This window comes from Manacus candei, unplaced genomic scaffold (assembly GCF_025592945.1).
Source record: "Manacus candei isolate 608988 ecotype Guabito, Panama unplaced genomic scaffold, ASM2559294v1 h1tg000045l, whole genome shotgun sequence".
Classification (NCBI taxonomy): domain Eukaryota; kingdom Metazoa; phylum Chordata; class Aves; order Passeriformes; family Pipridae; genus Manacus; species Manacus candei.
This window is the reverse complement of record NW_026138093.1, coordinates 2,356,166-2,381,857: the sequence shown is the minus strand read 5'-3', so window position 1 is coordinate 2,381,857 and position 25,692 is coordinate 2,356,166. Positions and strand designations below refer to the sequence as shown.

Here is a 25,692-nt window from a genome sequence, read left to right as displayed (position 1 = left end):
GGCATCTGGATGTAGCGCTTTGGGATGGGGTTTAGGGGTGATTCTGGTGGTGCTGGGTTGACAGTTGGACTAGAAGATCTGGAAGGTCTCTTCCAACCTTGATGATTCTGTGATTCTCTGACCTGTCATCCCTGTTTGCAGGTTTGTGCTCTAACAAGACCCTGGGGATGTTTTCTCTGTTGGGTCCACAGAGAGTGTGTTGTGTGAGCTTTTTTCCTCTACGATCAAAACAAAGAATAATTCATGCTAAATCCAGCAGGTGGCTTTCAAGTACTAACTTGGTCCAGTTTGTCCAACTGTGTCCAAACAGGTTAGGAAAATCTGGAACTTCAGAAGGGTTAGTTTTTTACCTCATTAACAGGATATCCAGGGGTGCACCAAGTGCCTTCCAGTGAGGAGCACAAGAGACCAGTAGACAGTGACAATCTTGTTCTAATGTTAATGTCACTGGAGCACAGAGTGAGATCACTTCTGAGTTATGTTTCTTTAATCAGTGATTGGGAATAAAGAGAAAAAGCCATCTGCTGGATTTAGCAATAATTACTCCTTGTTTTGATCTTAGGGAAAAAGGCTCACACAACACAATCTCTGAATGCTCCTTTGAACTTACCCACAGTGTGTTCACAAATACACAGAGCAAGGATTTTAGTTTTTGCTGCTACCCTCAGTTCCAGCATACAAAGAAATGTCTCTGTGCAATAACAGCAATTGCCTTACCGTGTTACTGAACTACATTCAGTTTATCTGGTCTCAAACAAATACTCCATATTTTCTCCGTGTTTTATTTTCAAAAGCATGGGTCTGGGTATTTAGGTGACTGCCTTCACTGGTATAGGATAGAAACTGTTCACATGGCTATAAATGAATATTATTCTCTTGACAAAACAGCTTTTCCAAAGCCTCTGACAAAAAGAAAGGGAAAAACAACCCAGAAAGAAAAAGAGAGCCACAGGCACATTGCCTGTCACCCACGAAAAAAGGTCTCCTCCCTAAAGATAATTCAGGCACACCCTTCAATCTGGATCTCTCACTATCACCCCAATCTCTTTTTTGGTGGAAGTTTCTTTAGGGAAGCTGAAGTGCATCACTGTCTCAGACAGCCAAGGATAAGATGACTGAGGGAATTCAGTTGCTCTCTTTAATTAATACAGGATTATTTCCCTTTCATTTGGTGAAGCTAATAATGTGACTGGTGGAATGTCAGTAACAATTAAATCATAAACTAGTGCAGCACCAAAGGGAAAACTTACTTTAGTTATGGAGTACTGCCAGCAGAAATCTTGAAAATCTTATATATAATATAAGTATTTATATATATAATATATATAAAAAATATATATAGTATAATCTTATATTTACACTGATAAAATACCACATGTACTTCATGGGATACTGCAAGCTTTCTACAATCCTTGTGGATGTCTTTACAGAGCAAGAGTGAACATTTTGAGATTATACCTTAATAAATGAGTTGCAGTTCTATTGTTTCTTGAATGTTAAGCACCACATCCTAAACACAGGAACACGTTCAAGGTCCATGTCCTATTTTAGACCTTTTCAGCATCTGTGATATTGTGATAATCACACTTAAAACATTCCTCTAGAAAGAGTAAATTAGCCCTTTTCACTAGAAGGATTGCTATGATCAAAAACAAATCTGAAAGAGAACAAAGTCAGATTTCTGTTTTTGTTTGTTGGTTGGTTTTTTTTCAACAATGCAATAAATTGCTGTCCCTAACTGGGATGGCTTTTCTACCCAAGAATTAAAAAGAAAACTCCAAACTTCACTTTATTCTGCACTTGTATTACCTTTGGGGGTTTTTTTGTTTTGTTTTTTGGAGACCTCATCTATGTAAAAATACCTTCCTTAAAATGTGTTTATTTCTGTAAGAACCAAACCATTCCAGCTGACATACCATTCTATCCCCAATACTGCAGGGAAATGTAATATCCCTTTCAAGCAGAAGGGAAAGAAGACAACTGAGCATCAGCAGCTATTCCTAAGCAAGATTAGGGGTTTAGCTCCATCTAACTGAGGGATGAGATGTGCCCCTCAGTGGGTCTCTTCCCACTCCCCCACCAGCCCTTCTACCCAACTGCAAGCTCAAAGTTCTAAAAAGAGAAGAAGAAGCTGGAGCGTCAATATTTCCCCAGTGCAAACCCCAATAATCTTTGCTGGGAGCTGACAGGAATTGCTGTTCCACTGCCCTGGGGTATCCTGGCTTGAGGCGAGAGCGCAGCCCCGCCCAGAGCCCCCAACCCCTCTGAGAGCTTTTGTAGGGTCTGTTTGTCCATGTCCCTGTGGCAGAGGCTGCCCCGACACCTGCCCTGGAGCTGGTCCAGCTGCTGGACCAAACAAGGCATTGTCCAGCCTGCCTTCCCCCAGCCCCGACCGCCCCAGCCCATCTTCCATCGCTCTGCTTCCTTTTCCTGCCCCTGCTCCCCCTCCGCTCCCTTCCCTCGGGCATTTTTATTAGGAATGTTCTTGCTGTTCTCACTGTCCGAGCATGAGCTGATCCCCAGGGGAGCCTGTGGAATGTAACCCCTCAAGCACTAAATTCCTTCCCCTGTGCCAAAGACACGGGTTTGTTGTTGCTGCCCCTCCTGCCGAGCACCAGCTCCATCTCCTGCTCCTGCCCAGTGGCTTTGCAGAAATCCAGGGCTGGGTGTGGATTGGAGGCTGTGGCAAGGGACAGGATAAAGTTGCTTCACTTCCCACCCTTGATGTCTCAATGTTTGTGATCTTAGGAACCCTCACAAACCTGGAACAAGGCAGATTATCTGTTTTTGTAAGATATATACATGGAGATTGTTTTGATCTGTGTTTAAATTGTCCTTGAATAAAACAACTAATAGAAAACTATGTAAAAAAAAAAAGGAAAAGGGAAAAATAAGAAAAATGAAAATTAAAAAAGGGAGAAAAGAGAGAAAAAGGAGAAAAAAGAAAAAAAAAGAAAAATAGGAAAAAATGAGGAAAAAAAGAACAAATAAAAAAAAGAGAAAAAAGAAAAAAGAGAGAGAAAAAAGGGAAGAAAAGAAAGAAGAAAGAAAAAAGAAAGAAAAGAAAGAAAGAAAAAACAGAAAATAAAAGAAGACAGAAAAACAAAGTCCGATCCTCCCCCGCCGCAGGGACTACAACTCCCACAATGCCCCGCGCAGGCGGGGGGCGGGCAGGGGCCGTGGCCGCGCGCTGATTGGCTGCGGGGCGGGTCTGTAAAGGCGGAGGGCGCGCGGAGCGAGCGCCATTTTGGCCTCGTGGTCGGGAGTGAGGAGGACTCGCCTGCGGCCGCTGCACTTCGCTGGGTGAGTTGGCGGGGGGGCGGCGAGAGCGGGGTCTGGGGATCCCCTCGGGGGCTGCGGGGAGCGCGGCTGTGGGTGGAAAGGCTGGAGGGCTCGGGGGGGCTTAGCGGGGGGGTTCGGGGGTTCCCGGGGACGTTTTGAGGGGTCCCTGAAAGGACTCGGGGGGGAGGTTGAAGGTCCCTGGAGGGTTTTGGGGGGCTCTGATGTGGGTTTTGTTTTCTGAGAAGATTTGAGGTGTCCCAGGTGGGCTTTGGGGGTCTCTTGGGAGGTTTTGGGTTCCTGGGAGGCTTTGTGGGGACCTTTGAGGCAGTTTTGGGGTCTCTGGGGGGTTTAAGGTGTCCCAGACGGTTTGGAGGGCCCTTGGGGGGGATTGGGGGTCCCTGAATGGGCTTGGGGAGTTTCAGGTGGGTTTTGTGGGTCACTGAGAGGGTTTAGAGGGTGCTGGGGAGGGATGAGGGGTCCTTGAGGAGGTTTCGATGGGTCAAGGGGGGAATTTCAGGGGTTTTGAGGGGATTTTACAGGGTCCCCTAAAGCCCAGCAGTGGGTTTCAAGGGATCCTCCAGCCCCCAGAGGAGGGGTCCTATGGATGCCCCCAAAAATCCGGGGTGGGAGATGTACCACATCCACGTAAGGGGATCGCAGTGCCCCCAGTATATCCCAGTGACTTCCCAGTGACCCTCAGTACGGCCCAGTAACCCCCTCAGTGACCAGCCAGTGTGTCCCAGTGACCTCCCACTGCCCCCCAGTATGGCCCAGTGATCCTGCAGTGAGCACCCAGTAACCCCCAGTATGGCCCAGTAACCTGCCAGTGTCCCCCCGTGTGTCCTGGTATCCCCAGGTAACTCCCCAGTGCCCCCCAGTGTGCCCCAGTTCCCCCCCAGTCCCTCCCAGTGCCCTCTCAGAGGGCCCCTGAGAGCCTGGTGAGGGGGGGCACGGAGAAGGGGAAGCCTGGACAGTGGGGACCCCTGGGATCCCCTAGGACAACAAAGTGGAGAACCTGGAGAGGGGGAATTTCTGGGAATGCAGTATCCCGAAGGCGAGAATCAGAGGAGAAGGGAGCCTTGGGACCCCCAACACTCCCAGCATCTCTAGGTAGAACCCTCAGCATCCCAGACAGGGGAGACTCTCTGAACCCTAAAGGGGGGAAACCAGAGAAGGGGAAATCTTAGGAGAATTTTTTTGGGCTCATCTTCATATTTTAGAGTATTTTTTAGGTGAATCTCAACTTTTTTCAGTTTGGGGGGGCAGGAGTCTTCTCACTCTTTCTTATAGGCTTTTGCCTGAATGTTGATGATTTGGGTTTTTCTGGGCTAAATCTTGGTGTTTTGGAGGCTTTTATGGACACAGGATGCCCGGTGAGTTCTAGAGATGGACTTGGGCAGGAGGAACCCCCAAGCCAACGCGCTCAGCCCTTGTTTTCCCCCCCATCAGGATTTGTCCTTCCCAAAGCTTGGTCGGATGGAGGAGGAGGCTGCGAGGAAGAGGAAGATGCCTTGGGCCCCCCAGGCAGGTGAGGAGGAAGTCAGTGTCCCTTTGGGCGGGTGTTGTGCTGGCTCTGTCAGCCCAGCATGGCCCCGGCTGCAGGACAACCCCGCTGGCGCCGCCGTCCTGCCGGGGCCGGAGTTGGGGGGATGTCCTTGGCCTTCCCTGTGGGCCGGAGGCAAATCCCCTGCCTGTCCTTCTTGCTTCCTGCCCCAGGCCCCGAGCTGAGGAGGGAGAGCGCGGAGGACAAATCCCCCCGTGAGACCCTGGTGGGAGAGGCCGTTTTGAAGGGCTCCCCGGCGCAGGAAGGCAGCGGGGAGGAAAAGGGCCGGAGATCCCCCCGCAGGAGGGGCTCCAAAGCCAGCCCAGGGTGCTCTGAGGAGGAAAGAGCCAGCCTGTGCCGGGAAGGCAGCCTGAGCTTGAGGGGGAGCTCTGAGCTGGTGGTCCCTGAGCAGCCTCCCAGCAGGGAGAAGCCCTTCAGGTGCTTGGAATGTGGGAAGAGCTTTAGGAAGAGCACCAACCTCCTCACCCACCAGCACATCCACACTGCGGAACGGCCCTACATGTGTGGGGAATGTGGGAAGAGGTTTCAGACCAGCTCCAATCTCCTCCTGCACCAGTGGACGCACATGGATGAGAGGCCCTTCCGCTGCACCGACTGCGGGAAGGGCTTCAACTGGAACTCCCACCTTGTCAGGCACCGACGCATCCACACCGGGGAGAGGCCCTACAAGTGTGGGGAGTGTGGGAAGAGCTTCAACCACAGCTCTAACTTGACCAGACACCAACGGACCCACCGGGGTAATAGAAGCCCTGTGAGTGCCCCAACTGTGGGAAGAGCTTCAGCCACTGCTTCCACCCCAAATTTACCCCCTGATGCTGAGGCAACCCCTGGAGTTCAAGGACTGTCAGTCCATCCCTTTCGACCAGAAATGGCCAGTCCCCTTTCCCAGGGGCAGCTTCTTCCAACAGGACCCTTTTTTGGGGGAGTGTGGAGATTCCTGCCTTGGCTGGGGACCCCCCAAGGTCATTCCTGGAAGTTGAGAGCAGAGATCTCCCCATGAATGTTGGTCTGGGGGAGTTCCATCCCTCTCTAATAAGAATTATTGCTTTTGTGCCAGCTTTAGTAGAATTGCTTCTTTAGTGTAGAGCACTGTCCTATCTTATCCTGTACTCCTGGTAGTTTTAGTGTGTATATTGTGCAGTAAAAAATTCTGATTAAGATCTTTTGTCTGATCATTTGGAACCCTAAATAAATTCATTTCTATCAATAGATCTGATTTGCCATCATTTAACCTGGAGGACAAAAACAATTCACTCACACCTCTGTAATTCCTCTAAACTGAAAGTGTTGGCATAATCCACGGCTGAGATTGGATCCAGCAGCCCCCAGCACCCCACAGTAAATTGAGAGTTCAGGGGGGCCACCTCCCTTTCCCACCCCTTTGTGCCCAAATACCCCCATGAGACCATCTGACCCACCAGACCACCCCCCTTTTCCACCCTTCTCCCTGTTTCTCCCATTTTCCCATTGTCTTCTTAATCCTCATTTTCCCCTCCAAACAGTTTTTGGGCTCCCAACCCCCACTTTTTGCCCCCTCTCCTGTGGGCACTGAAGGAGAAAATGAGGCTGCACACACAGAGTTCCACTGCAGGACTTGTCCGCCCATCTTTCCAGTGTCCCCCTTTCATTGGGGTTCCTTTGGAAACAGTGCCTGGGCTTTGTCTTTTAGTCCACTGGAATTCCCAGCATGGCCCCAAAGCACTGCCTTGATCCCACACATCCCCCTCCCCTCATGTGCTGGTGTATTGGGACGAAGTTGTGATGATATTTTTGGTCTGTGTTTGGCCTTAGCCACCTGCAGTAGTTTATAGTTCTCCCTGCCAAGTTCACTGATAAAACAGTGAATTTGGCCTTGGAGGGAGAACTTCTGTATAAACTGTATAAACTGTGATTGGTTAATGGCTCGTCAAGGGCATTTGGAGGAGAAAGTGATGATGAAGGGAGGAAGGCTCACCCCCAGACTCAATTGGGAATGACCCCCAGGACACACATGGGGGGATTTCCAAAGTTCTCACCCATGTGCAGGAGGGGTGCACTGACATAACCAAGGGGGTGGGATTGAGAACCCCTGACGGGGCGGTGCTGACCACACCTGGGGAGGTTGTGGTCTCTCAATTAATTGTTTAAAAAGGAGATAGTGCCTTCTTGGCAAGAGCTAGCTTTACTTCAAGGACAACGTTGCCTTCTGGCAGGGACTCTTGCCAGCTTGTTAACTTATTGACTCTCCGAGGGTGCCGCTTCTGCTCTGGGTAATTATAGGTATGCTGGGTCAGTAAGATAACTTTATAGGCAACAGCTGGGTAACTGGGGAGGTCCCACTGGGGGCTTATTCCTCTCCTCCTTCCTCCCTTTTGGGTTTGTTCATTTTCTTGGCCACCTTTTGTAATAAACATTGGGGTTTTTTTTGTTGAGCTAGCAACAGTGTCTGTTTTTCATGTCTGTATATCTCGGACCTTCCCTGATAAAGTAACCCCCCCTCCCTGATACACAGTGACAGAACTGGGGGTCCCAGTGTCCCAGTTGGTGTCCCCCTGTCCCAGTTGTCCCAGTGTCCCAGTTGGGTGTCCCAGTGTCCCAGTTGGTGTCCCCCTGTCCCAGTTGTCCCAGTGTCCCAGTTGGTGTCCCAGTTGGGTGTCCCAGTTGGTGTCCCCCTGTCCCAGCTGTCCCAGTTTGTCCCAGTGTCCCACCCTGAGCAGCAGCAGCAGCCCCGGCCCGGCCGAGCAGAGCAGCAGCAGCACCCCCTGCGCCGTCAGGATCCGGTTCTTGGTGCTCTCCCTCAGCGCCAGGAACGGGGCGGGAACCGGCTCTGTGGGAACGGGACTGGGTAACTGGGAGGGACTGGGTATACTGGGAGGGACTGGGTTACACTGGGAGGGACTGGGTTATACTGGGAGGGAGTGCAGGGCACTGGGCTATACTGGGAGGGACTGGGTTTTACTGAGAGGGAGTGCAGGGCACTGGGCTATACTGGGAGGGCACTGGGTTATATTGAGAGGGACTGGAGGGCACTGGGTTGTACTGGGAGGGCACTGGGTTATACTGGGAGGGACTGGAGGGCACTGGGTTGTACTGGGAGGGCACTGGGTTATACTGGGAGGGACTGGAGGGCACTGGGTTGTACTGGGAGGGCACTGGGTTATACTGGGAGGGCACTGGGTTATACTGGGAGGGGCCTGGTTATATTGGAAGGGCACTGGGAAGGACTCAAGGGGGATACTGGGAGTGACTGGAACAGACTGGAGTGGGACTGGGGGGCACTGGGAGGGGCTCAAAGGAGATACTGGGAATAACTGAGATGAACTGGGGGGCACTGCAGGGCACTGGGATGGACTGGGGGGGTTTGTGGTAGCACTAGGTTATACTGGGAGGGGACTGGGATGGACTGGGTTATACTGGGAGGGGACTAGGATGGACTGGGAAAGATCAGTGACTCAGATGAGACCCCCCAGCCCCCTCGATCCCCCCGAGACCCCCTGGACCCTCCCGAAGGTGCCGCAGGGCTGGGGGGCACTGGGATACCCTTGGAGGGGACTGGGATGGAGGGGGTTAAACCGGGAGGGACTGGGCTATACTGGTACCATGCTGGGGGCACCGGGAGGGGCCGAGTGACCCGGGTGAGACCCCCCCACGCCCCCCACTCACCGAGGACCCTGACGAAGGTGCCGCAGCTCTGGGCCGTCTCCCCCCCGGACTCCACGCGGCAGAAGAAGAGCCCGGAGTCGTTGTGGGACAGTTTGGGGAAGGTCAGGGTGGAGCTTCCCCCCCCTTCCCGCACCACCCGGTCCATCCGGCGGCCCCCCCGGGTGGCCACCACCTCCTGGGGCCAGGGGCAGCTCCGGGGGACCTCCCCGAGCCCGGGGGGACACGCCTGGAGCCAGGTCAGGGCGGGGTCGGGGGGGCCTCGGAAGTGGCACTCGAGGGTCAGGAGGGTCCCCACGGGCCCCTCGCGGGAGGGGGGCCCCCCCACACCCGGAGCCACCCCCGGGGCGGGGCCGGGGAGCAGGAGGGGCTCGGGGGGCTCCCGGTGGTCACGGTCACGGGGGTCGGCGTCTCGGGGGGCTCCAGGGGTCATGCACGGGGCGCAGCCTTCGGGGGGGGTCTGGGAGCACTGGGAGCCTGCGGGGACAGAGGGGGGGTTAGGGGAGGTCACCAGTGCCCCCCAACCCCCACGGAGGGCGACTGACCCTGAGGGGGTCACTGGGGGTCCCTGTCCCTGCTGGGGGGGGGTCTTTGGGAGTTCCCAGAACAGTGAGGGGTCTTTGGGGGTCCCCCAGACCCATCTGAAGGTCATTGGGCGCCCCCCAGCCCCTCCCAGTTCCCCCCCTTCCCCCTCCCAGTTTCGGTTCCCTGTCCCAGTTTGGGAACAGGAAATACTGGTTGGGGGGGGGGGGGCGGGGGACATTTTGACACAGGTGTGGGGGACAAAACCTGATGCTGAGACCCCCTGAGACCCCCCAGACCCAAACCCTGAGACCCCCAAACCCAAATGGAGACCTTGGGATCCCCGAGACCCCCAGATCCAAATCCTGAGCCCCTCGGACCCAAACTGAGCCCCCCTGACCCAAACTGAGCCCCCTAGACCCAAACCCTAAACCTCCCTGACCCAAACTGAGACCCCCAGACTCAAAACCTGAGATCCCCAGAGCCAAACTGAGACCCCCAGACCCAAATCCTGAGCCCCCCAGACCCAAAACCTGAGATCCCCAGAGCCAAACTGAGACCCCCAGACCCAAATCCTGAGCCCCCCAGACCCAAAAGCTGAGATCCCCAGACCCAAACTAAGACCCCCAGAACGAAGGCCCCCAGACCCAAACTGAGGCCTTGGGACCCCTGAGACTCCCATACCCAAAGCCTGAGACCCCCTGACCCAAGCTGACACCCCAGAGACCCCTCAGACCCAAACTGAGACCCCCCACACACCAAAACTGAGACCCCCAGACCCAAATCCTACCTGCGAGGAGCAGTGTTATAAGTGATCTAAAGAAATTTGCTGTTCAAATGAGAGAAAGAGTTAATAAAGCTATTATATCGTGTTAGCTGCTTTGTTGGAATCACAAGTTAGAGTGTTAGGCAATGCCTAACCACAAGTTCTGTAAGCTGCAAACTGATTAACCACAATGCAATGATGATTTAGCATATTGTACTTTGAAGCTGTTTGTTCTAAGCATATTAATGGGGAGCAATACGGAGGGGTCGACCACGAGGAGTCCGGGTGATCAACCGTCATCCTGATGGAAATTTCCAGAACCACGTCCTAATAGAGACTAATGACTTTAAAATTATTGGTGGACACCCCTCAACAATGGAGATGGCCCGTGAAAGGAGGAACCAACCCAGAGCTGGCCCGCGAAGAGGGAACCAAGCAGGATGCAGCCCATGAAATCTCCACCAATGGACTGATGACATGACTTTGGGGGGGAGGTGGCAAAGGAGGGTAAAATAAGTGCTGTTTCTGTTCCCCTTTGCGGACTGCGGCAGGAACAGGGGTTTCCTCCGGTCTCCCGGCCAGCCGTTTTTGCTTGTTTGTGGCATTAAAAAATCTTTTATACCTTGCAACCTAAATTTATAGCCTTGTTACCTGTCACAAGGAACAGTTGTTGGGGCAGCCTGGGCACTTCTTCGGCAGCAAGACCTTTCTGTGGTGGTACCTTTTGTCTGGCAGGAATCTTCATCTGGATTCAATTTTCCAGGAGGTGGGACCGGCCATTGCAGAGAAGGGTTGAAAAAAGAGAACAGCAGCTCTTTCCACCAGGAAAAAAAGGCTGGAAGCTTTGGTTTCAGTTTAAATTGGTAGGGCAGCCTGGGCACTTCTTGGGCAGCAAGAGTTTTCTGTGCTGGCACCTTTTGTCTGGCAGGAATCTTCAGTTGGATTCAATTTTCCAGGAGGTGGGACTGGCCATTGCAGCGCCGGGCTGAAAAAAGGGAACAGCAGCTCTTTCCCTAACGAAATAAAGTGTGGAAGCGTTGGTTTGCAGGAGCAGTTCTTGGTGTAGCCTGGGCACTTCTTGGGCAGAAAGACCTTTCTGTGGTGGCACCTTTTGTCTGGCAGGAAACTTCATTTACATTCAATTTTCCAAGAGGAGGCACGGGCCATTGCAGAGCAGGGCTGAAAAACGGGAACAGCAGCTCTTTCCCTAAGGAAAAAAGTTTGGAAGCTTTGGCTTCAGGTGTAATTGGTAAGGCAGCCTGGGCACTTCGTGGGCAGCAAGAGCTTTCTGTGGTAGCACCTTTTGTCTGGCAGGAATCTTAATTTGGAATAAAGTTTTCGGGAGGTGGGACCGGTCATTGCAGCACAGGCCTGAAAATAGGGAAAAGCAGCTCTTTCTACAAGGAAAAAATGCCTGGAACCTTTGGCTTTGAGCTGTAGTTGGGGGGGAAGTCTGGGCACTTCTTTAGCAACAAAGAACTTACTGTGATGGCGCTTTTATCTGGCAGAAATCTTCATTTGGAGTAAATTTTTCAGGAGGTGGGACAAGCCATTGAAGAGCAGGGTTTAAAAAAAACGGAACAGGAGCACTTTCCACCAGGAAAAAAAGTCTGGAACCTTAGGGTATGAGGTGCAGTTCTTGGGGCAGCCTCGGCACTTCTTGTGCTGCAAAGAGCTTTCTGTGGTGGCACCATTTGTCTGGCAAGAAAGTTCATTTACAATAAATTTCCCAGGAGGTGGGACCGGCCATTGCAGAGCAGGGTTGAAAAAAGGGAACAGCAGCTCTTTCTACCAGGAAAAAATGTCTTGAACCTTTGGCTTTAAGGTGCAGTTGCTTAGGAAGCCTGGGCACTTCTTGGGCAGCAAAGAGTTTTCTGTGGTGGCAACTTTATCTGTCAGGAAAATTCATTTACATTCAATATTCCAAGATGAGGGAACGGCCATTGCAGCGCAGGGCAGAAAAAAGGGAACAGCAGCTCTTTTCACCAGGAAAAAAAGTCTGGAAACTTTGGCTTCAGGTGTAGTTGGGGCAGCCAGGGACCTTCTTTGCCAGCAAGAGCTTTCTGTGGTGGCACCTTTTGTCTGGCAGGAATCTTCGTTTGAAGTAAATTTTTCAGGAGGTGGGACCGGCCATTGCAGAGTACGGCTGAAAAAAGGGAACAGCAGCTCTTTCAACCTGGAAAAAAAGTCTGGATCCTTTGGCTTCAGGAGTAGCTGTTGGGGCAGCCTGGGCACTTCTTGGGCAGGAAGAGTTTTCTGTGGTGGAATCTTTTGTCTGGCAGGAATCTTCATTTGGAGTAAATTTTTCAGGAGGTGGGACCGGCCATTGCAGAGCAGGGCTGAAAAATGGGAACAGCAGCTCTTTCCCTAAGGAAAAAAAGGTTGGATCCTTTGGCTTTGAGGTGCAGTTCTTGGTGCAGCCTGGGCACTTCTTGGGTAGCAGGAGTTTTCTGTGGTGGCACCTTTTGTCTGGCAGGAATCTTCGTTTGAAGTAAATTTTTCAGGAGGTGGGACCAGCCATTGAAGAGAAGGGTTGAAAAAAGGGAACAGCAGCTCATTCCACCAGGAAAAAAATCTGGAAGGTTTGGTTTTGAGGAGTAGTTTGTCGGGCAGCCTGGGCACTTCTTTGGCAGCAAAGAGATTTCTGTGGTGGCACCTTTTGTCTGGCAGGAATCTTCATTTGGAGTAAATTTTTCAGGAAGCGGAACAACCCATTGCAGCGCAGGGCTGAAAAAAGGGAACAGTAGCTCTTTTCACCAGGAAAAAAAGTCTGGATGCTTTGGCTTCAGGTGTAGTTTTTTGGGCAGTCTGGGCACTTTTTGGGCAGGAGAAGTTTTCTGTGGTGGCACCTTTTGTCTGGCAGGAATCTTCATTTATATAGAATTCTCCAGGAGGTCGGACGGGCCATTGCAGCGCAGGGCTGAAAAAAGGGAACAGCAGCTCTTTCCCTAAGGAAAAAAAGGTTGGATCCTTTGGCTTCAGATGTAGTTGGTGGGCAGCCTGGGTACATCTTGGGGAGAAACAGCTCTCTCTGGTGGCACCTTTTGTCTGGCAGGAATCTTCATTTATATTCAATTTTCCAGGAGGTGGGACCGGCCATTGCAGCGCAGGGCTGAAAAAAAGGGAACAGCAGCTCTTTCCACCAGGAAAAAAAGTCTGGAAGATTTGGCTTCAGGTGTAGTTGGTGGGGCAGCCTGGGCACTTCTTGGGCAGGAAGAGTTTTCTTTGGTGGCACCTTTTGTCTGGCAGGAATCTTCGTTTGAAGTAAATTTTTCAGGAGGTGGGACCAGCCATTGCAGAGCAGGGCTGAAAAAAGGGAACAGCAGCTCTTTCCACCAGGAAAAAAAGGCTGGATCCTTTGGTTTTGAGGTGCAGTTGGGGGGGGCAGCCTGGGCACTTCTTGGGCAGGAAAAGTTTTCTGTGGTGGCACCTTTTGTCTGGCAGGAATCTTCGTTTGAAGTAAATTTTTCAGGAGGTGGGACCGGCTATTGCAGCGCAGAGCTGAAAAAAGGCAACAGCAGCTCTTTCCATCAGGAAAAAAGTCTGGATCCTTTGGATTTGAGGTGCAGTTCTTGGAGCAGACTGGGCACTTCTTTGGCAGGATGACCTTTCTGTGCTGGCACCTTTTGACTGGCAGGAATCTTTGTTTGAAGAAAATTTTTCAGGAGGTGGGACCGGCCATTGCAGAGCTGGGTTGAAAAAAGGGAACATCAGCTCTTTCCCTAAGGAAAAAAAGGCTGGATCCTTTGGCTTTGAGGTGCAGTTCTTGGTGCAGCCTGGGCACTTCTTGGGCAGCAGGAGTTCTCTGTGGTGGCACCTTTTGTCTGGCAGGAATCTTCAGTTGGATTCAGTTTTCCAGGAGGTGGGACCGGCCATTGCAGAGAAGGGTTGAAAAAAGGGAACAGCAGCTCTTTCCACCAGGAAAAAAAGTCTGGATCCTTTGGCTTCAGGAGTAGCTGTTGGGGTAGCCTGGGCACTTCTTGGGCAGGAAGAGTTTTCTGTGGTGGCACCTTTTGTCTGGCAGGAATCTTCATTTGGAGTAAATTTTTCAGGAGGTGGGACCGGCCATTGCAGAGTAGGCCTGAAAAAAGGGAACAGCAGCTCATTCCACCAGGAAAAAAATCTGGAAGCTTTGGTTTTGAGGAGTAGTCTGTCGGGCAGCCTGGGCACTTCTTTGGCAGCAAAGAGATTTCTGTGGTGGCACCATTTGTCTGGCAGGAATCTTCATTTGGAGTAAATTTTTCAGGAGGTGGAACAACCCATTGCAGCGCAGGGCTGAAAAAAAGGAACAGTAGCTCTTTTCACCAGGAAAAAAAGTCTGGATGCTTTGGCTTCAGGTGTAGTTTTTTGGGCAGTCTGGGCACTTTTTGGGCAGGAAACGTTTTCTGTGGTGGCACCTTTTGTCTGGCAGGAATCTTCATTTATATTCAATTTTCCAGGAGGTGGGACCGGCCATTGCAGCGCAGGGCTGAAAAAAGGGAACAGCAGCTCTTTCCACCAGGAAAAAAAGTCTGGATCCTTTGGCTTCAGATGTAGTTGGTGGGCAGCCTGGGCACATCTTGGGGAGCAAAACCTCTCTCTGGTGGCACCTTTTGTCTGGCAGGAATCTTCACTTGGATTCAATTTTCCAGGAGGTGGGACCGGTCATTGCAGAGTAGGGCTGAAAAAATAGAACAGCAGCCCTTTCCACCAGGAAAAAAGTCAGGATCCTTTGGCTTTGAGGTGCAGTTGTTGGGGCAGCCTGGGCACTTCTTGGGCAGGAAGAGTTTTCTTTGGTGGCACCTTTTGTCTGGCAGGAATCTTCGTTTGAAGTAAATTTTTCAGGAGGTGGGACCGGCCATTGCAGAGCTGGGCTGAAAAAAGGGAATATCAGCTCTTTCCACCAGGAAAAAAAGGCTGGATCCTTTGGCTTTGAGGTGCAGTTCTTGGTGCAGCCTGGGCACTTCTTTGGCAGGATGACCTTTCTGTGCTGGCACCTTTTGACTGGCAGGAATCTTCGTTTGAAGTAAATTTTTCAGGAGGTGGGACCGGCCATTGCAGCGCTGGGCTGAAAAAAGGGAACAGTAGCTCTTTTCACCAGGAAAAAAAGTCTGGAAGCTTTGGCTTCAGGTGTAGTTTTTTGGGTAGTCTGGGCACTTTTTGGGCAGGAAGAGTTTTCTGTGGTGGCACCTTTTGTCTGGCAGGAATCTTCATTTATATTGAATTCTCCAGGAGGTCGGATGGGCCATTTCAGAGAAGGGTTGAAAAAAGGGAACAGCAGCTCTTTCAACCTGGAAAAAAAGTCTGGATCCTTTGGCTTCAGGAGTAGCTGTTGGGGCAGCCTGGGCACTTCTTGGGCAGGAAGAGTTTTCTGTGGTGGCACCTTTTGTCTGGCAGGAATCTTCATTTATATTCAATTTTCCAGGAGGTGGGACCGGCCATTGCAGCGCAGGGCTGAAAAAAAGGGAACAGCAGCTCTTTCCCTAAGGAAAAAAAGTCTGTATCCTTTGGCTTCAGGAGTAGCTGTTGGGGTAGCCTGGGCACTTCTTGGGCAGGAAGAGTTTTCTGTGCTGGCACCTTTTGTCTGGCAGGAATCTTCATTTGGAGTAAATTTTTCAGGAGGTGGGACCGGCCATTGCAGAGTAGGCCTGAAAAAAGGGAACAGCAGCTCATTCCACCAGGAAAAAAATCTGGAAGCTTTGGTTTTGAGGAGTAGTTTGTCGGGCAGCCTGGGCACTTCTTGGGCAGCAAGGAGATTTCTGTGGTGGTACCTTTTGTCTGGCAGGAATCTTCATTTGGAGTAAATTTTTCAGGAGGTGGAACAACCCATTGCAGCGCAGGGTTGAAAAAAGGGAACAGTAGCTCTTTTCACCAGGAAAAAAAGTCTGGAAGCTTTGGCTTCAGGTGTAGTTTTTTGGGCAGTCTGGGCACTTTTTGGGCAGGAAAAGTTTTCTGTGGTGGCACCTTTTGTCTGGCAGGAATCTTCATTTATATTGAATTCTCCAGGAGGTCGGACGGGCCATTGCAGCGCAGGGCTGATAAAAAGGGAACAGCAGCTCTTTCCCTAAGGAAAAAAGTCTGGAAGATTTGGCTTCAGGTGTAGTTGGTGGGGCAGCCTGGGCACTTCTTGAGCACCAAGACCTTTCTGTGGTGGCACCTTTTGTCTGGCAGGAATCTTCACTTGGATTCAATTTTCCAGGAGGTGGGACCGGTCATTGCAGAGTAGGGCTGAAAAAAGGGAACAGCAGCCCTTTCCACCAGGAAAAAAGTCAGGATCCTTTGGCTTTGAGGTGCAGTTGTTGGGGTAGCCTGGGCACTTCTTGAGCAGGAAGAGTTTTCTTTGGTGGCACCTTTTGTCTGGCAGGAATCTTCGTTTGAAGTAAATTTTTCAGGAGGTGGGACCGGCTATTGCAGCACAGAGCTGAAAAAAGGCAACAGCAGCTCTTTCCATCAGGAAAAAAGTCTGGATCCTTTGGATTTGAGGTGCAGTTCTTGGTGCAGCCTGGGCACTTCTTTGGCAGGATGACCTTTCTGTGGTGGCACCTTTTGTCTGGCAGGAATCTTCGTTTGAAGAAAATTTTTCAGGAGGTGGGACCGGCCATTGCAGAGCTGGGCTGAAAAAGGAACATCAGCTCTTTCCACCAGGAAAAAAAGGCTGGATCTTTTGGCTTCAGGAGTAGCTGTTGGGGTAGCCTGGGCACTTCTTGGGCAGGAAGAGTTTTCTGTGCTGGCACCTTTTGTCTGGCAGGAATCTTCATTTGGAGTAAATTTTTCAGGAGGTGGGACCGGCCATTGCAGAGTAGGCCTGAAAAAAGGGAACAGCAGCTCATTCCACCAGGAAAAAAATCTGGAAGCTTTGGTTTTGAGGAGTAGTTTGTCGGGCAGCCTGGGCACTTCTTGGGCAGCAAAGAGATTTCTGTGGTGGCACCTTTTGTCTGGCAGGAATCTTCATTTGGAGTAAATTTTTCAGGAGGTGGAACAACCCATTGCAGCGCAGGGCTGAAAAAAGGGAACAGTAGCTCTTTTCACCAGGAAAAAAAGTCTGGAAGCTTTGGCTTCAGGTGTAGTTTTTTGGGCAGTCTGGGCACTTTTTGGGCAGGAAAAGTTTTCTGTGGTGGCACCTTTTGTCTGGCAGGAATCTTCATTTATATGGAATTCTCCAGGAGGTCGGACGGGCCATTGCAGCGCAGGGCTGAAAAAAGGGAACAGCAGCTCTTTCCACCAGGAAAAATGTCTGGATCCTTTGGCTTCAGATGTAGTTGGTGGGCAGCCCGGGCACATCTTGGGGAGCAACACCTCTCTCTGGTGGCACCTTTTGTCTGGCAGGAATCTTCATTTATATTCAATTTTCCAGGAGGTGGGACCGGCCATTGCAGCGCAGGGCTGAAAAAAAGGGAACAGCAGCTCTTTCCACCAGGAAAAAAAGTCTGGAAGATTTGGCTTCAGGTGTAGTTGGTGGGGCAGCCTGGGCACTTCTTGAGCACCAAGACCTTTCTGTGGTGGCACCTTTTGTCTGGCAGGAATCTTCACTTGGATTCAATTTTCCAGGAGGTGGGACCGGTCATTGCAGAGTAGGGCTGAAAAAAGGGAACAGCAGCCCTTTCCACCAGGAAAAAAGTCAGGATCCTTTGGCTTTGAGGTGCAGTTGTTGGGGCAGCCTGGGCACTTCTTGGGCAGCAGGAGTTTTCTGTGGTGGCACCTTTTGTCTGGCAGGAATCTTCAGTTGGATTCAGTTTTCCAGGAGGTGGGACCGGCCATTGCAGAGAAGGGTTGAAAAAAGGGAACAGCAGCTCTTTCCATCAGGAAAAAAAGTCTGGATCCTTTGGCTTCAGGAGTAGCTGTTGGGGCAGCCTGGGCACTTCTTGGGCAGCAAAGAGATTTCTGTGGTGGCACCTTTTGTCTGGTAGGAATCTTCATTTGGAGTAAATTTTTCAGGATGTGGAACAACCCAATGCAGCGCAGGGCTGAAAAAAGGGAACAGTAGCTCTTTTCACCAGGAAAAAAAGTCTGGAAGCTTTGGCTTCAGGTGTAGTTTTTTGGGCAGTCTGGGCACTTTTTGGGCAGGAAAAGTTTTCTGTGGTGGCACCTTTTGTCTGGCAGGAATCTTCATTTATATTGAATTCTCCAGGAGGTCGGATGGGCCATTGCAGAGAAGGGTTGAAAAAAGGGAACAGCAGCTCTTTCCACCAGGAAAAAAAGGCTGGATCCTTTGGCTTCAGGAGTAGCTGTTGGGGCAGTCTGGGCACTTCTTGGGCAGGAAGAGTTTTCTGTGGTGGCACCTTTTGTCTGTCCGGAATCTTCGTTTGGAGTAAATTTTTCAGGAGGTGGGACCGTCCATTGCAGCGAAGGTTGAAAAAAGGGAACAGCAGCTCTTTCCCTAAGGAAAAAAAGTCTGGATCCTTTGGCTTCAGGAGTAGCTGTTGAGGTAGTCTGGGCACTTCTTGGGCAGGAAGAGTTTTCTGTGGTGGCACCTTTTGTCTGGCAGGAATTTTCATTTATATTCAATTTTCCAGGAGGTGGGACCGGCCATTGCAGAGCAGGGCTGAAAAAAAGGGAACAGCAGCTCTTTCCCTAAAGAAAAAAAGTCAGGATCCTTTGGCTTTGAGGTGCAGTTGCGGGGGGCAGCCTGGGCACTTCTTGGGCAGGAAAAGTTTTCTGTGCTGGCACCTTTTGTCTGGCAGGAATCTTCGTTTGAAGTAAATTTTTCAGGAGGTGGGACCGGCCATTGCAGCGCAGAGCTGAAAAAAGGCAACAGCAGCTCTTTCCACCAGGAAAAAAGGCTGGATCCTTTGGCTTTGAGGTGCAGTTCTTGGTGCAGCCTGGGCACTTCTTGGGCAGCAGGAGTTTTCTGTGGTGGCACCTTTTGTCTGGCAGGAATCTTCAGTTGGATTCAGTTTTCCAGGAGGTCGGACGGGCCATTGCAGAGAAGGGTTGAAAAAAGGGAACAGCAGCTCTTTCCATCAGGAAAAAAAGTCTGGATCCTTTGGCTTCAGGAGTAGCTGTTGGGGTAGCCTGGGCACTTCTTGGGCAGGAAGAGTTTTCTGTGGTGGCACCTTTTGTCTGGCAGGAATCTTCATTTGGAGTAAATTTTTCAGGAGGTGGAACAACCCATTGCAGCGCAGGGTTGAAAAAAGGGAACAGCAGCTCTTTCCATCAGGAAAAAAGGCTGGATCCTTTGGATTTGAGGTGCAGTTCTTGGAGCAGCCTGGGCACTTCTTTGGCAGGATGACCTTTCTGTGCTGGCACTTTTTGACTGGCAGGAATCTTCGTTTGAAGTAAATTTTTCAGGAGGTGGGACCGGCCATTGCAGAGTTGGGCTGAAAAAAGGGAACATCAGCTCTTTCCACCAGGAAAAAAAGGCTGGATCCTTTGGCTTTGAGGTGCAGTTCTTGGTGCAGCCTGGGCACTTCTTGGGCAGCAGGAGTTTTCTGTGGTGGCACCTTTTGTCTGGCAGGAATCTTCAGTTGGATTCAGTTTTCCAGGAGGTGGGACCGGCCATTGCAGAGAAGGGTTGAAAAAAGGGAACAGCAGCTCTTTCCACCAGGAAAAAAAGGCTGGATCCTTTGGCTTCAGGAGTAGCTGTTGGGGCAGCCTGGGCACTTCTTGGGCAGGGAGAGTTTTCTGTGGTGGCACCTTTTGTCTGGCAGGAATCTTCGTTTGGAGTAAATTTTTCAGGAGGTGGGACCGGCCATTGCAGCGAAAGCTGAAAAAAGGGAAGAGCAGCTCTTTTCACCAGGAAAAAAAGTCTGGATCCTTTGGGTTCAGGTGTAGCTGTTGGGGCAGTCTGGGCACTTCTTGGGCAGGAAGAGTTTTCTGTGGTGGCACCTTTTGTCTGGCAGGAATCTTCATTTATATTGAATTCTCCAGGAGGTCGGACGGGCCATTGCAGAGAAGGGTTGAAAAAAGGGAACAGCAGCTCTTTCCACTAGGAAAAACAGGTTGGATCCTTTGGCTTCAGATGTAGTTGTTGGGCAGCCTGGGTACATCTTGGGGAGCAACACCTCTCTCTGGTGGCACCTTTTGTCTGGCAGGAATCTTCATTTATATTCAATTTTCCAGGAGGTGGGACCGGCCATTGCAGCGCAGAGCTGATAAAAAGGGAACAGTAGCTCTTTCCATCAGGAAAAAAAGTCTGGAAAATTTTGCTTCAGGTGTAGTTGGTGGGGCAGCCTGGGCACTTCTTGAGCACCAAGACCTTTCTGTGGTGGCACCTTTTGTCTGGCAGGAATCTTCACTTGGATTCAATTTTCCAGGAGGTGGGACCGGTCATTGCAGAGTAGGGCTGAAAAAAGGGAACAGCAGCCCTTTCCACCAGGAAAAAAGTCAGAATCCTTTGGCTTTGAGGTGCAGTTGTTGGGGCAGCCTGGGCAATTCTTGGGCAGGAAGAGTTTTCTTTGGTGGCACCTTTTGTCTGGCAGGAATCTTCGTTTGAAGTAAATTTTTCAGGAGGTGGGACTGGCCATTGCAGCGCAGAGCTGAAAAAAGGGAACAGCAGCTCTTTCCATCAGGAAAAAAGTCTGGATCCTTTGGATTTGAGGTGCAGTTGTTGGGGCAGCCTGGGCACTTCTTTGGTAGGATGACATTTCTGTGCTGGCACCTTTTGTCTGGCAGGAATCTTCGTTTGAAGTAAATTTTTCAGGAGGTGGGACCAGTCATTGCAGAGCAGGGCTGAAAAAAGGGAACAGCAGCTCTTTCCCTAAGGAAAAAAGTCTGGATCCTTTGGATTTGAGGTGCAGTTCTTGGAGCAGCCTGGGCACTTCTTTGGCAGGATGACCTTTCTGTGCTGGCACCTTTTGACTGGCAGGAATCTTCGTTTGAAGTAAATTTTTCAGGAGGTGGGACCGGCCATTGCAGAGCTGGGCTGAAAAAAGGGAACAGCAGCTCATTCCACCAGGAAAAAAAGGCTGGATCCTTTGGCTTTGAGGTGCAGTTCTTGGTGCAGCCTGGGCACTTCTTGGGCAGCAGGAGTTTTCTGTGGTGGCACCTTTTGTCTGGCAGGAATCTTCAGTTGGATTCAGTTTTCCAGGTGGTGGGACCGGCCATTGCAGAGCAGGGCTGAAAAAAGGGAACAGCAGCTCATTCCACCAGGAAAAAAATCTGGAAGCTTTGGCTTCAGGTGTAGTTTTTTGGGCAGTCTGGGCACTTTTTGGGCCGGAAAAGTTTTCTGTGCTGGCACCTTTTGTCTGGCAGGAATCTTCGTTTGAAGTAAATTTTTCAGGAGGTGGGACCGGCCATTGCAGCGCAGGGCTGAAAAAAGGGAACAGCAGCTCTTTCCCTAAGGAAAAAAAGGCTGGATCCTTTGGGTTCAGGTGTAGCTGTTGGGGTAGCCTGGGCACTTCTTGGGCAGGAAGAGTTTTCTGTGGTGGCACCTTTTGTCTGGCAGGAATCTTCATTTATATTGAATTCTCCAGGAGGTCGGACGGGCCATTGCAGAGAAGGGTTGAAAAAAGGGAACAGCAGCTCTTTCCACCAGGAAAAAAAGGCTGGATCCTTCGGCTTCAGGAGTAGCTGTTGGGGTAGCCTGGGCACTTCTTGGGCAGGAAGAGTTTTCTGTGGTGGCACCTTTTGTCTGGCAGGAATCTTCGTTTGGAGTAAATTTTTCAGGAGGTGGGACCGGCCATTGCAGCGAAGGCTGAAAAAAGGGAACAGCAGCTCTTTCCATCAGGAAAAAAAGGCTGGATCCTTTGGGTTCAGGTGTAGCTGTTGGGGTAGCCTGGGCACTTCTTGGGCAGGAAGAGTTTTCTGTGGTGGCACCTTTTGTCTGGCAGGAATCTTCATTTGGAGTAAATTTTTCAGGAGGTGGAAGAACCCATTGCAGCGCAGGGCTGAAAAAAGGGAACAGTAGCTCTTTTCACCAGGAAAAAAAGTCTGGAAGCTTTGGCTTCAGGTGTAGTTTTTTGGGCAGTCTGGGCACTTTTTGGGCAGGAAGTATTTTCTATGGTGGCACCTTTTGTCTGGCAGGAATCTTCGTTTGAAGTAAATTTTTCAGGAGGTGGGACAGGCCATTGCAGAGCAGGGCTGAAAAAAGGGAACAGCAGCTCATTCCACCAGGAAAAAAATCTGGAAGCTTTGGCTTCAGGTGTAGTTTTTTGGGCAGTCTGGGCACTTTTTGGGCAGGAAAAGTTTTCTGTGCTGGCACCTTTTGTCTGGCAGGAATCTTCGTTTGAAGTAAATTTTTCAGGAGGTGGGACCGGCCATTGCAGCGCAGGGCCGAAAAAAGGGAACAGCAGCTCTTTCCCTAAGGAAAAAAAGTCTGGATCCTTTGGCTTCAGATGTAGTTGGTGGGCAGCCTGGGCACATCTTAGGGAGCAACACCTCTCTCTGGTGGCACCTTTTGTCTGGCAGAAATCTTCATTTATATTCAATTTTCCAGGAGGTGGGACTGGTCATTGCAGCGCAGAGCTGAAAAAAGGGAACAGCAGATCTTTCCACCAGGAAAAAAAGTCTGGATCCTTTGGCTTCAGGAGTAGCTGTTGGGGTAGCCTGGGCACTTCTTGGGCTAGATGAGTTTTCTGTGGTGGCACCTTTTGTCTGGCAGGAATCTTCAGTTGGTTTCAATTTCTTAGGAGGTGGGACCGGCCATTGCAGCGCAGGGCTGAAAAAAGGGAACAGCAGCTCTTTCCACCAGGAAAATAGTCTGGATCCTTTAGCTTTAGGAGTAGTTGGTGGGGCAGCCCGGGCACTTCTTGTGCAGCAAGAGTTTTTTGTAGTTGCAAATTTTGTCTGGCAGGAAAATTCAATTGGAGTAAATTTTTCAGGAGGTGGGACCGGCCATTGCAGCGCAGGGATGAAAAAAGGGAACAGCAGCTCTTTCCCTAAGGAAAAAAAGTCTGGATCCTTTGGCTTCAGATGTAGTTGGTGGGCAGCCTGGGCACATCTTGGGGAGCAACACCTCTCTCTGGTGGCACCTTTTGTCTGGCAGGAATCTTCAGTTGGATTCAATTTCTTAGGAGGTGGGACCGGCCATTGCAGCGTAGGGCTGAAAAAAAGGGAACAGCAGCTCTTTCCACCAGGAAAAAAAGGCTGGAAGGTTTGGCTTCAGGTGTAGTTGGTGGGGCAGCCTGGGCACTTTATGAGTACCAAGACCTTTCTGTGGTGGCACCTTTTGTCTGGCAGGAATCTTCGTTTGAATTAAATTTTTCAGGAGGTGGGACCGGCCATTGCAGCGCAGAGCTGAAAAAAGGGAACAGCAGATCTTTCCATCAGGGAAAAAGTCTGGATCCTTTGGATTTGAGGTGCAGTTGGGGGGGGCAGCCTGGGCACTTCTTTGGTAGGATGACCCTTCTGTGCTGGCACCTTTTGTCTGGCAGGAATCTTCGTTTGAAGTAAATTTTTCAGGAGGTGGGACCGGCCATTGCAGCGCAGAGCTGAAAAAAGGCAACAGCAGCTCTTTCCACCAGGAAAAAAGGCTGGATCCTTTGGATTTGAGGTGCAGTTCTTGGAGCAGCCTGGGCACTTCTTTGGCAGGATGACCTTTCTGTGCTGGCACCTTTTGACTGGCAGGAATCTTCGTTTGAAGTAAATTTTTCAGGAGGTGGGACCGGCCATTGCAGAGTTGGGCTGAAAAAAGGGAACATCAGCTCTTTCCACCAGGAAAAAAAGGCTGGATCCTTTGGCTTTGAGGTGCAGTTCTTGGTGCAGCCTGTGCACTTCTTGGGCAGCAGGAGTTTTCTGTGGTGGCACCTTTTGTCTGGCAGGAATCTTCAGTTGGATTCAGTTTTCCAGGAGGTGGGACCGGCCATTGCAGAGAAGGGTTGAAAAAAGGGAACAGCAGCTCTTTCCACCAGGAAAAAAAGTCTGGATCCTTTGGCTTCAGGAGTAGCTGTTGGGGCAGCCTGGGCACTTCTTGGGCAGGGAGAGTTTTCTGTGGTGGCACCTTTTGTCTGGCAGGAATCTTCGTTTGGAGTAAATTTTTCAGGAGGTGGGACCGGCCATTGCAGCGAAGGCTGAAAAAAGGGAAGAGCAGCTCTTTTCACCAGGAAAAATGTCTGGATCCTTTGGGTTCAGGTGTAGCTGTTGGGGCAGTCTGGGCACTTCTTGGGCAGGAAGAGTTTTCTGTGGTGGCACCTTTTGTCTGGCAGGAATCTTCATTTATATTGAATTCTCCAGGAGGTCGGACGGGCCATTGCAGAGAAGGGTTGAAAAAAGGGAACAGCAGCTCTTTCCACCAGGAAAAAAAGGTTGGATCCTTTGGCTTCAGATGTAGTTGTTGGGCAGCCTGGGCACATCTTGGGGAGCAACACCTCTCTCTGGTGGCACCTTTTGTCTGGCAGGAATCTTCATTTATATTCAATTTTCCAGGAGGTGGGACCGGCCATTGCAGCGCAGGGCTGATAAAAAGGGAACAGCAGCTCTTTCCATCAGGAAAAAAAGTCTGGAAGATTTTGCTTCAGGTGTAGTTGGTGGGGCAGCCTGGGCACTTCTTGAGCACCAAGACCTTTCTGTGGTGGCACCTTTTGTCTGGCAGGAATCTTCACTTGGATTCAATTTTCCAGGAGGTGGGACCGGTCATTGCAGAGTAGGGCTGAAAAAAGGGAACAGCAGCCCTTTCCACCAGGAAAAAAGTCAGGATCCTTTGGCTTTGAGGTGCAGTTGTTGGGGCAGCCTGGGCAATTCTTGGGCAGGAAGAGTTTTCTTTGGTGGCACCTTTTGTCTGGCAGGAATCTTCGTTTGAATTAAATTTTTCAGGAGGTGGGACCGGCCATTGCAGCGCAGAGCTGAAAAAAGGGAACAGCAGCTCTTTCCATCAGGAAAAAAGTCTGGATCCTTTGGATTTGAGGTGCAGTTGTTGGGGCAGCCTGGGCACTTCTTTGGTAGGATGACATTTCTGTGCTGGCACCTTTTGTCTGGCAGGAATCTTCGTTTGAAGTAAATTTTTCAGGAGGTGGGACCAGTCATTGCAGAGCAGGGCTGAAAAAAGGGAACAGCAGCTCTTTCCCTAAGGAAAAAAGTCTGGATCCTTTGGATTTGAGGTGCAGTTCTTGGTGCAGCCTGGGCACTTCTTGGGCAGCAGGAGTTTTCTGTGGTGGCACCTTTTGTCTGGCAGGAATCTTCAGTTGGATTCAGTTTTCCAGGTGGTGGGACCGGCCATTGCAGAGCAGGGCTGAAAAAAGGGAACAGCAGCTCATTCCACCAGGAAAAAAATCTGGAAGCTTTGGCTTCAGGTGTAGTTTTTTGGGCAGTCTGGGCACTTTTTGGGCCGGAAAAGTTTTCTGTGCTGGCACCTTTTGTCTGGCAGGAATCTTCGTTTGAAGTAAATTTTTCAGGAGGTGGGACCGGCCATTGCAGCGCAGGGCTGAAAAAAGGGAACAGCAGCTCTTTCCCTAAGGAAAAAAAGTCTGGATCCTTTGGGTTCAGGTGTAGCTGTTGGGGTAGCCTGGGCACTTCTTGGGCAGGAAGAGTTTTCTGTGGTGGCACCTTTTGTCTGGCAGGAATCTTCATTTATATTGAATTCTCCAGGAGGTCGGACGGGCCATTGCAGAGAAGGGTTGAAAAAAGGGAACAGCAGCTCTTTCCACCAGGAAAAAAAGGCTGGATCCTTCGGCTTCAGGAGTAGCTGTTGGGGTAGCCTGGGCACTTCTTGGGCAGGAAGAGTTTTCTGTGGTGGCACCTTTTGTCTGGCAGGAATCTTCGTTTGGAGTAAATTTTTCAGGAGGTGGGACCGGCCATTGCAGCGAAGGCTGAAAAAAGGGAACAGCAGCTCTTTCCATCAGGAAAAAAAGGCTGGATCCTTTGGGTTCAGGTGTAGCTGTTGGGGTAGCCTGGGCACTTCTTGGGCAGGAAGAGTTTTCTGTGGTGGCACCTTTTGTCTGGCAGGAATCTTCATTTGGAGTAAATTTTTCAGGAGGTGGGACCGGCCATTGCAGAGTAGGCCTGAAAAAAGGGAACAGCAGCTCATTCCACCAGGAAAAAAATCTGGAAGCTTTGGTTTTGAGGAGTA

General features: G+C 50.7%; 1 protein-coding gene and 1 pseudogene across 1 annotated transcript in view; both read left to right on the top strand.

Annotated features, from left to right (window-relative positions):
• LOC127474809 (uncharacterized) overlaps nt 1-25,692 on the top strand; it is a 1,721,191-nt pseudogene that overhangs the window by 856,107 nt on the left and 839,392 nt on the right.
• Nucleotides 1-25,692, top strand: part of LOC127474901 (zinc finger protein 239-like) — a 237,267-nt gene that overhangs the window by 30,351 nt on the left and 181,224 nt on the right. The window lies entirely within an intron of this gene.